Raw genomic sequence first — 16,929 nt, forward strand, 5'->3', positions numbered from 1 at the left:
CATTGTATCTGGGATAGGAGGTATTAGAGAGGCATGGGGGGAGATGAAGCTGCAGAGGTGTGGGGACAGGCTTTATGCCAGAGGAATGATATAGTCTTTATCCTTGAAACAATGAGAAACGAGTGGAGAGTTTCAACCAGGCAGAGGAGACATAGAGTTGGATGTTGATGATATTAAGTACAGATTTCTGTATTAAGAAGACATTATTTGTTTTGTACAAACATTAAAACTCTGTGCATGGAAACAGGCTTGATTATAGCCAGAGTTTGTGGGGAGATCATTATTTCTGACCCCATACTTTTAAAACACCACAACCATTATATAAATATGCATGCTTCCCCTTTTACCTGCACTTTATTCCAATTTAACAAAGGGAAAAAAACCCTTAATTATCACATCACTGCTAAACAGAAACTTTCACCATCCTACTTACCACTACCACTGAAGTTTTCATTGCTTTCACACCAGTGAGTATTCCTGCTCTAAAATCTCACCTTTCTGGTCTACTTTCTAAGAACATTTCTGTTAGCAACTGTCCTACCCTAAAGTCTCCAGAGAATAAGGCCTAAGACTGAGACTTGTATATCTCTATTTAAAGCATTTCTTTAAATAGTGAGCAGAAAAAAAGAGGTGAAGAAAAGTCAGTACAAAAGGCTAAGTTACCATGCTTACATACATGTAATAGTATGTAGTTTACTATTTGCAAATCCATGTGGCACCATCTTTAAGAACGAAATAGGTGAATGAGTATTAAGGCCCTTTATATAGAAATGGGAAGGTCAAGAATTTTTGCAATCTTTCTTGTCTCCCATTAAGCATAGTTACATCCTATGGGAAACTAATTCCCTCGAATACCTGGGTTGCATGATGAATGAGGGGGCCATGAAGACATTAAGGCAGATCATATCTCACCATCAATGTGATAGCATGGGTGAAGTGGTAAGACATTTTGCATGGGCATAGGGCAAAATACTATGAATCATGCTTGCAAGAAGTTGATTAGTGGCCAAGCAGAGCAACAGTTGGTCTGCAACAAGTGCCCAAATGTCCAGAGGCAGATTATACCAAATGATGTGATATTTAAGCTTTCCTGTTTAACTTTATGTTTACAAGAGGAGCACATAATTTCATTTGCTTTGCAATTAGTTCTAATACTCTTTGCTTGTTGATATTGAAACAATTATTGCTAATTGTACTAACTACATTTGCATTAATTTCTCATTAGGTTGTATACTTTGTGCTATTTTGCTTTTATCTTTGTGTTCAGTGATTTGCAATGTGTACTATACATTTTTCTGTTGTATGTCATAATTCTTTTAAAAGAATGAAGCATTTAAAATTTTCTCTGTGCATACTTTATATCCTTTAATAAAGTTCTTGATGACATAACTTTTTAGTTTCAAATATAATAAGGAAATATAACTTGTAACTTCCATCTTATATAAAACAAGAAATGTAATGTGCTTCTATTAGCCCACCCATCACCTGCAGATCTTCCCTAATGGTGTATAGACTATTATTGTTTATTTCTATAATCAAATATCTTCTTTTTCAGCAACATTTATTACTCTATTAAATTATGTTAACATTTGTACAGAAATTAATTGGCTCCCTCATATCAAAACTCACCACAAATGTATTTATTCAGAATTTCTCATTTTAATTTGTTAATTTTAATTAATTTTGGCCTTTTAGATTCTGTGTTTGAGCAATTTTCAGTGGTTGTATATTAGTGGCATGATTTATAAATCCTTGCATATTAGAAAACAAAAAAGAATTCAGTTGTTACTAGCTCCCCAGGCATGTCACAGAAAAAAGAAAGGAAAACTTTCCATATTTGGTGTAGAAAATGTTTAATTTCATTTGTGGGGGGATATTGACATAGCATCTCACTATGTAGCCCTGGCTAGTCTCAAATACATGATCCTCTTGCCTCAGCCTCTCAAATGCTGTGATTGCACTGTCCAACATTCCTACTTCTAAAACTTTAATTTTAAAACAAGTCTGGATTTCCTATAGATTTCTTGAGGGTTCTCTGAGAAACCTACATATTTGGGTGTCTAGAATAAATAAAATCCTTTCTTTATCCTTAACATTATAAAAAGTTTATCAAGATATCCATGTTATTAAATATTTTTATTAAATTGCCTATTTCAGCTCTGGATATTTTACAATAACTTTTATGTTTCTTAGAGAAAAATTATTTCTTAGTATCCTAGTATAGTTACCCCTTCTCAAAAAATGAAGGATTTTTCCATAAATCACACTTTGTTTGCACATGTTCTCTATCTTCAGGTAGCTATTGTTTGTTTGTATGAATATCATTCTTTGTGTTCATCTTTGGAAAGGATTTCTTGACCCTATGTGATAGTTCTGGTTAACTTATTTTAATAGGGCATTGGTTTCCACAGGGGTCTCTCATTGCCTATATAATTGCTGATAGAAGCCTCCAGATAGTCTTAAAAGAGAAGACAAATTACACACAAGATTTTTGGAATGCTTTTAACAGGCCTGACCAAAGTGAGTTCTCTATCTTCTAGGATGAGAATTTATTTCTGGTTTTCTCAGACTTTCCTTCCTTAAAACTGTTTTTCTCCTGAGGCAGTATTTGGTAATCTTATACATCCCAAGCATTTCTCATAAATACTCTCTTTGCCCATGTTGATATGGCATTGCAAATTTCTATGCACCACTTTTTGCCAGACATTCTAGTCTTTTGTTTTATTGGAAACTACATTTTCTGACTGATGGCTGTAAGTACACAGAGGATAGTACAAACTAAGAAGGCGATGTCCCTAGCTATGACTAAAAACAAATTACACTTAAGGATATGGATAGCTTTTCAAATTTTGGTTGACTAAATCCCTGGCTATCTTTACTAGGCATGGGTTGTGATTGTGAAATGTGGCCCAGCTCAGCCTTCTTCCTCTTAGGTATTGCTCACATTTGAGAAACTTTGCAAAGGCTGCAATTATTTCTCAGTCGAGCCAGTTTCAATGTAGTTACTGGAAACAACTCTCAAATGCTAAGAATTGGTTTTTTCCCTTCTTTTTAACATTTTTTGACCTAATAACTTTTCACCTCCCTTCACCCAAAGGATGGTTCATGTGATATTTAAAGTGACTGTTTTTATTTTGAGAGTTAGTAGCATCTACATTGATAATGACTTTGAACAGTTAGGGGTTTAGTTACTAATCTATGAAGTGATTGTATTACTTTTCATAACATTTAAACATCCCTGTTTTTAATTGTTTTAGATAATCGGAGAAGCTGATAGCTACAGGAGAAGTCCAGCAGTCAGAAAAGGCAAGGATTGTCTCTAAAAAGAAACATCTCTTCAATAGGATATTTTACTTCCATATAGTAAAATAAACTTTCAGATTTCACACACAATCTGAAAAAGTAATTATATTTTAAAAGATCATAAAATTTATTATTTAAAAGCTCACAAAATTTGAATTAATTTAACAATTTGATCATGAAAAGATCATAAAAGTCTGGGCAAAAAGACTCATGCATATACTCCTGTGTACTAGGGAGGCAGAGATAAAAAGGATTGATGTTCAAGGCTAGCCCAGGCAAACAGTTAGTGAAATTCCATCTCAGCCAATAAAACCCTGGGTGTGGTGGTGAACCCCAGTCATCCCAGCTACACAAGAAGTATAAATAGGACTTATGTCAAGGAAAGCCCAGGCATAAAAGTGAGAGCCTACTAGAAAAATAACTGAAGCAAAAAGGGCTGTGGCATAGTTCAAATTATAGAGTACATCAGTGTATCACAAGTGCAATGCCCTGGGTTCAAACCCCAAAACCACACAAAAAAAAAAAATCATGAAAGTTCAACTTCAAAACCATAATGAAATGAAGAGTTCTGAATTTTTTCTGAGATTTGATTGATTGTGTTAGGTATCTGTCTGCCCGTCAGAGTAATCCTTTAATATGAGTGTGATCACCAATGTATTGGACACTATGAATTGTAACACATTTACGTGCATGAAATAAAAGTTCATTTCTGCATCTTAAGCTTATAAAAGCAACCTATTTCTTAACAAGACCTGTCAAGGTAGGGAATCCAGGTCCTTTCTATTTTTCCACTCGATCATTTCTACAGACAATATTTTGTCTTCATGCCTGCATATCATGGTGTTGGCTGGATACCTTCTCCTTAACCTGGGCTGTAGTATGGAGAAAGAGAAAGGAACAAAATAAGTGTTTATATTAGAGAAACAAACATTCTCAGAAGTCCCTACTGGGTTCATACCTATACACTGTCTCTTTTAAGTTACATAGCTACATCCATTGGTATGGAAGCCTGAGAAAATGAGTATTTTATCTGGGAACATTGCCATTATGAACAAAAATGAGTTCTATCCATAAAGAGGAAGTGAAGAAAAGATTTTGTCTAAGAAATTAGGACTGTCTAAAGATTTGTTTAACTCACAATGCTATAGATTCATAATCTCTATTTTGAAGTGGACTGAATTTTCAGGGGACTACAGACTCTCAATGTTCATTTTTACTATAGTTGAAAGTTTTATTTTTTAATGGATGTCCATTATAACAAACTCCTTACATACTTTACTCCTTGCATCACACATGTGAGTATGAGGTCATTTTGGGTTATTGATAACTTTTATATACTAGAATATCATTTTTAACACATTTGACTTAAAACGATGGCATTCAGGCCCATATTTGACCAATACTAGTCTTCTTTCTACAATATTTTTAATTTCAGTTATAGGACCAAAATGCAGAACCTCAACGATTTTCTCGTTAAGAAAAAACTATATCAGTTTCAAATAATATTTCCTTAGTAGCCACCTACTGATAGTAGAATACCAAATTATTCAGTTAACCATGGAACATTAATTCCAGAAATCCTTATGTTTTGCATACCTCTGTTTGTCTTAGTGTCTAAAATTCAAGCTTTGATAGATTACCTTTAAGATCTACTGTCTCTTAAGAAATAATTTTGTACATTTATAAAACTAATGTATTTTATTAATCATATTCTGTCTGACACTAAAACTTAAGTCTTAGATTCTCCTTATTTCTTAAAATATTTAATGCTGAATATATGGACAAATTTTTAATAACACAGGTGGTGGGAATGGAGGGGAGAATAAACATGGAATATCTACTCTAATGATCTGTCTGAATGGTTCTTAGATGTGAGCACAGCACATTTTTCTGAATGCAGATGTAATACTAACTCATATCTAATGTAATTCAGTATTACAGATTTACATCTAGTTTCAAATCCCCTATGAATTCAATTAGAATTAATTCTACCTCATCTTACATACTTTACTGAATACATTTTCAAATCCAATCTTGCTCATATTGATATGAGATGATTTGTGTTTTAAAAACATTTATATGCAAGGATGACAGGATGTCAGATATATCACATGATATTTTGCAGTTTAAGGTAAAATAAGATTTCATACAATTCTAAAAGAAAACACGTAGAATCTCACATATCAAAACTAACTTTACCCTTATTTTCTTGCAGCGAAAACATTTAGGAAGAAAGAGTATGTGGAAATGCAACTGAGAGAATAATCAAATAGGAATTTTTTAAAAGCAAAAGACAGCATGCTTCATATATTACATCACATAGCAAATATTTAATGAATAGTTTTAGACATGTGATTAAATGGTTATAGATATGTGATATTAGGAAGAATCAGCATTATCAAAATAAGCTCTCTATTTTCTCTCATAATTCCTCTTGAAATCTGCTATGCAGTGTAATTTTTTTCCTCCCCTAGGTAGAAATTTGTTTGGCCTCCATAGCTGTCATAAATAAAAAGAAAATCCTCCTAGTTCTTTCGTCACTTAAACTGTTTCAGTTTAAAACTTGCAGATGTAGCCAGAATAAAAATGAATTCTCCAAGCTTAATTCAAAATTAAAGTTCCTTGCACCCACCTAACTGTCATGCCATAGAAGGCAGGACTGTGGTACAAAAGTAGGACCTAGGTAGAGACTCCATTTTCTACCTGGTCTTTCTTTTCTTCCATTGTTAACTTACGCTGCTTATGACCACACCCTGGTCCAAGAGTGTGGAAGTAGGAGAGCTGAGAGAGCAAGAAAGTGCCTATATGCTGGTATTTTGGGGAGCTGCCATCCTTGCTGTCTGGGTTTGGTGAGAGTCAAAGCTGACATTGGGTCTTCTGTCTCTTGCATAGTGCTTTAGTTCCCTGCAGGGTTCCTCAGGCCATTTACTCCTGTCCATACCTGCATTTCACTGATAGTAGGTTTGGTATCAGTAGTCTATCATTTTAGAGACTCTCTTTGTTGGAATGCTACTGCCTTTTAAGCAGTCCTTTGTGATGAAGTCCAATAAGAGGATTGCAGGCCAACTTTCATCCACATGTGTGTAGTCTGCACCATCTTTATGTATTTTGGGTCCATTTCAATTATAATTTAAGTGACTCTTCAAAGCCAAACAATCTATGCTATTGTTCACAGTTCCTTATAATCCCTAAACAAGTTGTTCAGTCTGGCAGCCAAGAAATAGTTGTGCTATTTCTAAATAGAGTCACTACCATCACACATGGGTAGCTAATGTGGTCATCCAGCAGGAAGGCACGACTATTGCTCCCATGTAGATAGCATTGCTACTCCCTCTTTGCTTATACCTTCCCATAAATATTCATTTATTTCAAGATTATGGGTTTAAGGAATGCTTAATTTGCTTTGTCTATATGAGAGAAAGTGTTGGGGAGGAGTCCAATGAGATTTTTTCCTTGGATTTTTTCTACTCCAATGCACATCCAAAACAATGCTGCAAGTGTCTACAAGAATACATCTAGATCATAGCTCGGGCTGATAGCTCTGTCAAATATCTAGGATTCCATGATACATTATGCTTAATTATTAATAGAACCTATTTAGGATTTCTATCAAAATTGATATTGTTACTTTCTAGGTTCAGCTTATACAGACAACACTTTCCCTTAAAAACCATTGATACTTTATTCCTAATAAACTAATGATCTGAGTTTTCTTGTGATAGCTAAAGTGAATCATGTTAGCAGGAAGTATTAGCTCCTGGTTTTAATATGTTTAGATGTATTTAATCTATTAAATAATTGACATATCTCTGTTTACATTTCCTAGCTATATCCACCAAGAGGATCTACAGCAATGGCCCACTGATAGCAATATATGAGCCAAATCCCTGTGTCTTGGCTTCCAAATATGATTTATGACAAATTTTCTAGAGATTCTTGAAGAATTCAGAGCTGATAAAGAGAAATTACAACATAAATCTGGGATATCTTGTCATATCAGAAAGCAAGGAACTGCTCAATCAGAGGGACATGGCAAAAAGATAAGGGAATCAATTTTAAGGAGCTACTTGTGGCCAAATGAGAAATTTGAGAATCAAAATCAAGAACGTTGGTAGCACACTCTAGCCTATAAAATTAAACAAAAACCTAGCAGTACATGTGGATATAAACTTTAAAGATAAAGGGACTGATATTAAAGGCTTGTTGATTCATTCAGACTTCTTTAAGAAGAACATTCATGGAATAATTTCCTGAGCTATAATAGAGAATGCTTAGAACAAGTACCAGTCACTCAGACCCTTGTCTCCTCAAGTCAGAGAAGTACCAACATATGAGAAACTTTGGGAGGAAAAAATAATATTTTATGCTGTGTGTGCTTTCAATTCTGCAGAGTTAGTGTAATGCCATATCTCTGTCATCTATTTCAATATGATGCCATACTTGTTCCATGATAGAAACTGCCTTTGACTTGGCCTGTCAAAGGGTTAATTATGAAATATAGATTTGATGATCAGTAAAGTATATATGGCACCTAACCTACTGATTTAATACCTAAGAGCATGTCAAGAAAGTGCCAGGGAAATATGAAAGTTTATGGAAGAAAGTAGAATTGTGTGATATTCCATCAGGGCTTCTAGTCTCTTATATCAGTTCTCACAGAAGAAATGCATTTATAAACAGTTACCCTAAAGTATTATTATTTAATATTTGCCCCAATATCAGGAGACCACCAGGGGTTTTTGTGAGGTCTGGTATTTGCAAAGTGTGGCAAACTGCATTAAGGAATAAAATTCAAAATATGAACTCAGTTATGTCTAAAAATAAGTATTCATTTAGAATAAAAATGACATCCCAAAAATGACTGAAATTACACCACAAGTTGTTGAAAATTTAACATTTAAAAAATGAATCTCATAGATATAAACAAGAAAAATAGCATAGTAATATTTTATTACTTTACAAACTGCTACCCTCCTTTAGTATATTATTCCCTACACATTTTGGTTGTGTGTTCTTTGATCAATTCATCATGTGACAATATTTTTATGATATCACTTTTTGTAGAAAGAACAGGAAAAGGCTGGGTGTGGTGTCACACCTTTAATTCCAGCTACTTGGGAGGCTGAGATAGGAGGACAGCTATTCAAGGCAATCCCAGGCCAAAAGCCGCAGCTCAAAAACTTCAGATGTGGTAGTACATGCCTGTAATCCAGTTACATGGGAGGCAGAGGAAGGGGCATCTCAGCTGGAGCAAAAAGCGAAGGACCCTGTATGGAAAATAAACTAAAGTTAAAGGGCCTGGGTGCACGGCTCAAGAGATAGAATACCTGTCTAGCAAGTTCAAGGCCCTGAGTTTAAATCACAGCTCCACAAAAAAATGAATAGAAAAATAATAAGATACTTTAGCTTCTCTCAAAATAGTATTTAGTAAAATATAGTTTTCATTATTAATACCTTAACGTTTTTTCAGATTTGCAAGTTGTTATTGAACGTATGCAAATGTTTGGATTATTTTTAAATTGGGGGAAATCTTTCTTTTGTATTTGGGCCATATTAATAATTGTTTCAGGTTTCATGGCACAGTAAATAATCATATATACTTCTTGAAAAACAGGTTAACTCACAAGTGTATAAATCACTCCCTGTCACCATGTTTACTAACAGACTTGGAGTTGGAGGAATATCATCTCACTACACTGGGACTTCTAGCCATTACCAACAGTGGCTATGACCATCATTAATGTCACCACTTGTACCAAAGGTGTTCTGAGCTCAACTTATTTGTAAATAGATCCTAAAGTCAGAGTAGAAACAGCCATCTTAATGCAACACAGCTGAACACTTTAATTTCACAAGTTTTACAAATCTGGAAACCACATGAACCATGGCTATGGAAATAGTCTGTGCAAGTGAGAGGACCTGAAGTTTATGATTTTTTTGGTTTTTAAAAATCTTGTGCTGCTGAGACTGGGAACAGGCTCTATTGATCTCTGCTCATTCTCCCTAGGTGCATTTGTTCTCTTCTAGAAAGTAATGTAAAGTTTCAATTCATCCACTGAGCAAATATGTCTCAAGTTCCTCTGTGCACCAGTCCTGTTCTAGGTACTGGGAATAGAACAGAGAGCAGAACAAGAAATGTCTCTATTCCCAGAGGGGAATGCCTTTATTCCTCCAGGGTGGGAATGGGGGATGGGAGAGATGTACAGTATGCACTAAAAAGGATCAAATGTACACAGGTGACTTTAAATCACAGTAAATGTTCTTAGGGAAATGAAATAGGCTATGAAAGAGCGAACAGACTGATGGACAAGGGGAGTAAAGGGAACTATATTAGATAAAGGATTACAGAAGATCTCTGTAAACTCTCCTGAGATTTAGAGGTGCAGAACTCCAAAGTGTGGTAAGGATGTGAGGAAAGAGTATTCCAGGAGGAAGAAAAAGCAAACAAGAGAAATATGGGGGACTTGAGGAATTAGCAGGAATAATGTAGGCACAGGAAGTACAAAGTATATTCAGTTATCATGATTTGAATTTCAATTTTTTACATAAGAAATACTACAAAGGTATTTTTCATGGAAACTGTTTACTGCTAGTGCATAAATAGGTAGGTAGGAAAGAAAGGCTAAATAAATTATATAATAAGCTTGAGTGACTCTAGGAGAAAGAAATAAAAGTAAAGAGGGATGAAATTAGATTTAAATCCTTTCTTTTCCTCCCTTGATTGTAATTCAGTTCACTGTGAAGCAACTGTGGCATTTCACTTAAGCAACGTTCTATAATTATAAACCACAGACAGGCTTTTCAAGTGAGCCTCCTGAATGTCTTCACTTTACACGTGTTACCTCCTTGTGTTTGACACTGCAAACAGAACAAGGGAGAGTTCTTGAACATCAACTACCGTCCCAACTCTCTTACCACATCTCTACCATTTCTCCTCCCATTTTCAAATCCAGCTATTTAATCCTTCTAGGCATTTAGGGGTCAGTAAAGTCCATAAATGATAAGTTAAGAACTTAAGTCCTGGTGAAGATAAAGCAAGGAATGCCTCAAATATAACTCCACTACTTTAGCTTAAAAAGGGAAACAGCTACACAAAATATGAGTAATCATGATTTTCATGAAGTAATTAATGGCTTTCTATGACAATGTATTTAAATGTAGGCTGAAAGTGTATCATGAACTATAGTACACAGAAATGCTGAATGAACAAAAATTATGTCAAAAATTACTCAATCTTTTCATAATACTTTCATGAATATAACTTGTATCCAACATGAATAATCACATTTAATTTAATGTTTTGAATGAAATAATGAAATACATTCTAGTAGATATTAACTTTTAACTAGAATATATCACAAGAACTCTTATGAAGATAAATGTTACATTAGGTAAATAATAATAACAAAAAAGCATCCCATTGAATCACTCGTCACTAATTTATTGAGTGACCACAGTGCTACTGGTACTATGTAGTGCATACACACATATGTACCCTGAATGAATTAATAAGTCTTTGTCCCAAAGTAATCCAGGAATGATGAAAGCAGATGTGTAAATTTGGTATTGTGAAGCCATGTGTCAAATGCACAGGACAATGGTAGGAAAAGGATTGAGAAATCCTGTGGGTGGCTGGAAGAGACTGTGAGAGAGGCTTCCAAAAGAGGGAATGCTTCAGGTAGAGTTTAACAGATGAGTTACATTAAGTTCATCAGGCAAGAAAGAATGGATGAGAATCCTAACAAAAAAACAGTTTGTACAAAGTCACAGAGGCATGGATCAGCACAGTATGTTTTGACAAAGAGTCTGGGGAAAATTGAATTTAAACAGGGACTCAATTGTGGAAAACCTTAATAGCCAATTTAAGAGAGACTATGATTGAATGCATAAATGGAAGTGAAAATTATATACCCTTACAAACTAAGTTCCTACCTCAGGATATAAATATTTCTTTATCTTCTAACTTAAAAGAACCTCCCCCACCCCAATTTTAGCAAAATTGCATACTATTTATCATTCAAGTCTTGGCTTAAAAATCACTTCCTACAAGTTTCCTGTACTACAGTAGTGGTGGTCTACCATAACCACTTATTAACTTTTCATTTCCTTTGTTTATAAAGCACTCAATATAGGAAGAATAAAAGCATACAATAAATATCAGTGTCACAACTTATATAACCAACATTCCCATGATTTTGGATCTCTTCATTCTTGCAAATTAGACTGAAAAAACCATGGCAATTGCTAAGCAATGTTTGGTGCACTACAGAATATAGGGAATTATTAGCTGACAACATTCCCTTTATTCTCTAATAAACATATTTTGTTCCCTAGTAGTCAAATGAGTATGACTAAGGCAGAAGTGACCCTTCAGAGGTATTTGCATATTATTATCTCAAAGGGATAAATCTTTTGTGCAAAATTATCAGGCAATATAACAAAACATAGTGAAGAATTTTGTAGGAGTGAAAAATATGTTGCTAGCCATTTAAATTATACCTCATATGCAAATCTTTCTACACCAAAGAGAGATCCACATTTGTCTCCAGAGAAGTGAACTGGGAAGTAAACCTCCATTAGTTCTGTGAAAACTTACACTTCTGTTATTTAGTGTTTTCTGCTAACATAGAAGCTTCAAAGAAGATTTATTTATAAACTAATAGCCTTTAAAACATCTATGGGATTTGAAAAGAAACATGTAATGTGATTATTGTTCTTGTGGTCTGTAAGATATTTTAATGAATGCTTGAACTCCTATAGTCACATAATCAAACACACTGCATGTACATTTTGCCAATTCAAAGTTTATTAAAAATCCAAAATACTTACTCTTATCAAATGAAGGAAATATCACCTTATTTCTTCTTCTTTCAAGTACATTGTGAAAAATAGAATTAAAATTTTGAGTCAGTTTAATGTGGGATGATAATTGCACTAAATATGTCTTTGAAATTAATTTTTTTACAAAAATAGCTGCTCCTAAGTTATGAAACACTTTAAAATAAGCAAATAATTAAATGAAGACTCAAAACTGGATTAGATTCATTTAATTTATTGCCCATACATAACAAGGAATTGATTAGTATCATAACTACTCCTTGCTGTATCAAAGTGCATTGTACATTGAACAAATATTGATTATGTTTATAATATAAATGTATATTATTATAACTGGTTAGCTTGGTTCAAATATCTGAGAGCTTTAGGATTAGGGAATTATTCAGGAAAAATTGGAGGGCATGATCCTACAAATTAAATATAAGTTAACAATGGGAGAAGTTGATGGGAACAGAATGAAATAGTAGGAGAGCTAAGGTGAGGGAAGTAACAGGACTATTATGTGTAGTCCTGGTCAACCCACTCATGGGAATGTTAGAGCATTTGCAAACTGGAGCATTACTTGATATTAAACAGTACAGCAGCGGTCCGGTCTTTTGAGTATTACTGACATAGGAATAGGCATGATGATATTCGTATGGAATAATTAAGCTAACATGGATTACAGTGAACAAGCCTTTCTTTATAAATAAAAGTAACTTGTTCTTTTATGAACCTATGCTAGTTTCATATTATTACTTCTTCTCTTGATGTCCTAACAATTTTGGTATGAATTTCATTGTCAGAAATTTGGAATAGCTTTACCTCTCACCCAAATTTGACAGACTCCCCTAATGTCCACTTTGTTCAGGGATTAAACATAATGGTTTTCTAAAGTTCCCCATTCTTCTATTGGCATATTATCTAATTGAAAGAAGTTGAAAGATTGAAATCTTCTAAAGCAAGTAAATGATTTCCAGTTATCCCACTATCAGCCTTAAGCTACAATTTTTCTCATAAGGAAACTTGCTCCCCTTTTTTAACTTTGAAGTCATCTTCCTGTTAGATAAAATGAGTGACAATTGTCTCAAAATTCACCACCTTTCCAGGTAACAAGCTTCTTGTTCTTTTTGATATTTACATAAATAGAAAAATATCTTCCTACAGGAGTTTTATTTATGCTAGACTTCAAAGAAATGCTACCCAAGCAAATGGTTGGTCCTCAATGAGTGTATAAATTCATGAAATTATATAAATTATTTGGAAAATACATATATGCATATGCAATATATATTACATACACACACACATATTATACAATATATTTTGGAAAGGACAGAGTGCAGGATAAGATTACTAGTGAGTCATATTCTGAAAGAGATGTAATACTCAGAATTGTTAAAAAAGCAACTGTACCACACAGAACAGTGTCTGGAAAGTTTTGCAAACTAAAATTCTTATATATGAATTGCCTCCAAATGTTCATCAGCAATTGTGCCTCTCTGTAATCTGGCTAAAAAAACATGATGAACTCTTCTTTGAATTTCTTCAAGTATGGTTTTCTGAAGAACAGAAAACACATCTGACTATTCCTTACTATTTTGAAATCTAATACGATAATTTTCTTCCTACAGTTTTCCTTTGACTTATGTTTTTTCACTCTTGAAACTTATTTCTTTGTTTCTTCCTTTACTTCCTTTGAATTTAAATGAATGTCATTTAAAAAATATAATAAAATGATACAAAAGTATAAGCAGGATTAGAATACAGGCAATAAATATACCAAAATATACGCATGATATTTAAATTTTATTTGTAAACTTGGGATGGGAATTTTTTTTTTTCACATTTGAAGTAGTGGGTTTTATTGATGACAGCTTTTTACTTCATTCATTTTGCCTTTTAGCTTTAGGTGTGGTGCTTAGCACAGAGGCTGACCAGGTTAGAATGTTAGGTGTTGCCATTTACTTTTCCTTTTGTGGGGGGGGAGAGGTTGTCTATACATTTATTCAAATGTGCATACAGTGTTTGGGTTACTTCTAGGCCCTGCCTCTTTGCCTCCCTCCTTCTCCCCCCCCCCCCGTCCCCCTTGCTTCTAGCCAGAACCTGTTCTCTCCTCTTCTCCAATTTTGTTGAAGAGAAGACATAAGCAATTAGAAAGACATAGGACTTTTACTAGTTTGAGGTAAGGATAGCTATGTAGACAGATTCCTAGCATTGCTTCCATGCACATATGTATTACAACCTGAATTGATTCATTGGGATGGAAATTAATGACAGCATGAAGGCATATATTGAGTCCTACAGAGAAAAAGATAATAAATTACAATTTGCATTTGAAAAGCAGAGGGAATAATAATATGGAAAAGTAGGAACTGTTAGAAACAGAAAAGTAAGCACTAAGAAAATTGCATTAGACAGAGTTTTGGGATGAGCACAAGAAAATTGCAAAATGTTTTTAAAAGATTTAGAAAGCACAAATAAAAAGTGACAGAAATTGGACTACTCAGTTAAAATTTAAAAGGATGGGCAGAGATAAAAGGAACATGACATAAAATCAAAGCACCTGAATTTTTGCAGTGTTAAAACAAAAAAAAAACAACCTAATAAGAAATGCCTTACAGCAAAGAAAACAAAAAAGGTATGAGAATGTCTTCTTGAGCTTAGTAGAATGTAAACTGATGATTGAAGACTCACATGCAATGAATAAGAAGAGAGAAAAAGAATAAAAAATAGATATTGATATTCAAGCAGTATGACCAACATGGACTAGCTAAGAAGGAATACGTTTCCAGGATCAAAATATATTATAGTTGTATTTTATGCATGTGTTAATATAATAACAAAAGCATCAAGAAGTCTTATGAAAATACCAATTATCACTACATAAAATGTTAATATAGATATAATAGCAGCTTGTTATCATAATTCTCATACATACATACATACACACATAATGAATTGTATTTATATTATATTATTATCCTCTTGAGTTAGTAATTACTATAAACAAGAATGTTCCATTCATTTTCAATTAATGTTTTAAAAGACCTGTGGCAAGTAGAAGGACATCTTGCTTGTACTGGGGTTTCAATCCATGTTTCATGGACAAAAGGAAATTTGAGTAGGTAGATCACGTGAAGAAGGCATGAGAACTCTTCCAGAGAAAACACACCAAGTTACTGAGTTTAAACGATTTGTGGTTGTGAAAAAGAGTTTCCAAAGAGTAAAATCTGGAATTTAATGTAGAAAATTAGAAATCTTGAGAAATGAGATTTGGGCCAAGCCAGCATACAGAATTGAATGACGAGTCACTAAGTGTTGTTATTATTAATAGCAAAAAAATTTATGTGCTAACTGGATGTTAGTCAGTGTTCTAAACACTTAAAATATATGTTAACATATTTAATCCTCATGTGATTCTATAAGACAGACTCTGTCATTAACCTCATTTTGAACATAAGGAGGTGGCAGCCCAGTGAAGCCACTGCTCTATACCATTAAGCTAGCCTGCTTTTCAGTGTTGAAAATGTTTTAAGAATAGAATTAGTAGGGTCAGATTTGTCCAGTGTTTTCCCAGTGAGGGAAAATGTCAGCAATATTTCATGCAAATGTTGGGCAGTAAAGAAAATTAAAGATAATTAAAGGAGGTTGATTGGAGATACAGAGAAGAAAAGGATTTATGAAGCTATATAACTATCAAGAGGAGAGACTTTGAGGTCTGGGATATACTTAACTTGACATGCCTGGAAATAATTAAAGAAATAAACATCTAACTATCTTAGTCCTAAAGTCAGAAGAGTAGTTTGGAGTGAATGTACAGATTAGGGAATATAAGATTACTCAACAAGAGCAAAGACAAAAATAACAAAAATATTGTGACATCTCGTTTGAGGAAAGGTCATGGAGTTTCAGGAAAGAAACTAAGACCGAAACCAGAGCAATCTCACCATTGAGATGTTTGCACTGACAAGCAGCATAAATGGTCAGAAAGATGAAGTATGGAATGTTTCCATTGCTTTTGGCAAAAGTGGAGGTCACTTTTATTTTGTGCCATATCGGTGGAGTGGAGGAAACAAAAAATAATACAGCCGTCATAAGGTTGAAAAGTGAAAAGGAAGTAAAAAACCAGAAGCAGTGTACACATTTTTTGCTTCACTCTATCACTAGTCTTTTCCTCAGGGAACAAAGAAAATATAGGAGGGAGTAAAGGAAAGATCAAAAGAGGAAGAGCAACTTGACAGAAGAAGGTCAACTCCAAAAAGAAACCGTGCATCTACTGTGTTGCCTGAGGGAACCTTCATGAGTTACTGGAAAAACAACATACAGCTCTGAATCCCAGAAGCATCAGAACAATAATGCATATTTTACACCTAAGGAGAGCACTTTTTGTTCTTTCAAACAAAGCAAGTATGTGTACATTCTCTCCCATCTTTTGCTCTTACTCTCTCACTCTCTCTCTCTCTCTCTCACATATACTCCTAGTATTGTGTGTGCATATAAATGCATATATATGGATGCAACATATATGCATATATTCCAATTTTTTAAATCTTGTGGAAATACATTGCACTGAAATAGCTCCATATGACCCTGAAAAAACTTCTATACATCAACGCAGGGTACTCTTTCCTCTCCAGTGAGTGAAAAATAATGATAAAAAAATTGCATTTTCTTTTAACTGTTAATACTCCCGTAAGAAAAAAATACAAAGCTAATTTATGGAAGGAGTGAACCCTTTTTCAAGTAGTGTGTGCTTAGTATGTAGGTTTGTAGCTTGAGAAGTAAATACTACTTTTAAAAATGAAT

Source organism: Castor canadensis, chromosome 2 (assembly GCF_047511655.1).
Source record: "Castor canadensis chromosome 2, mCasCan1.hap1v2, whole genome shotgun sequence".
NCBI classification, from domain to species: domain Eukaryota; kingdom Metazoa; phylum Chordata; class Mammalia; order Rodentia; family Castoridae; genus Castor; species Castor canadensis.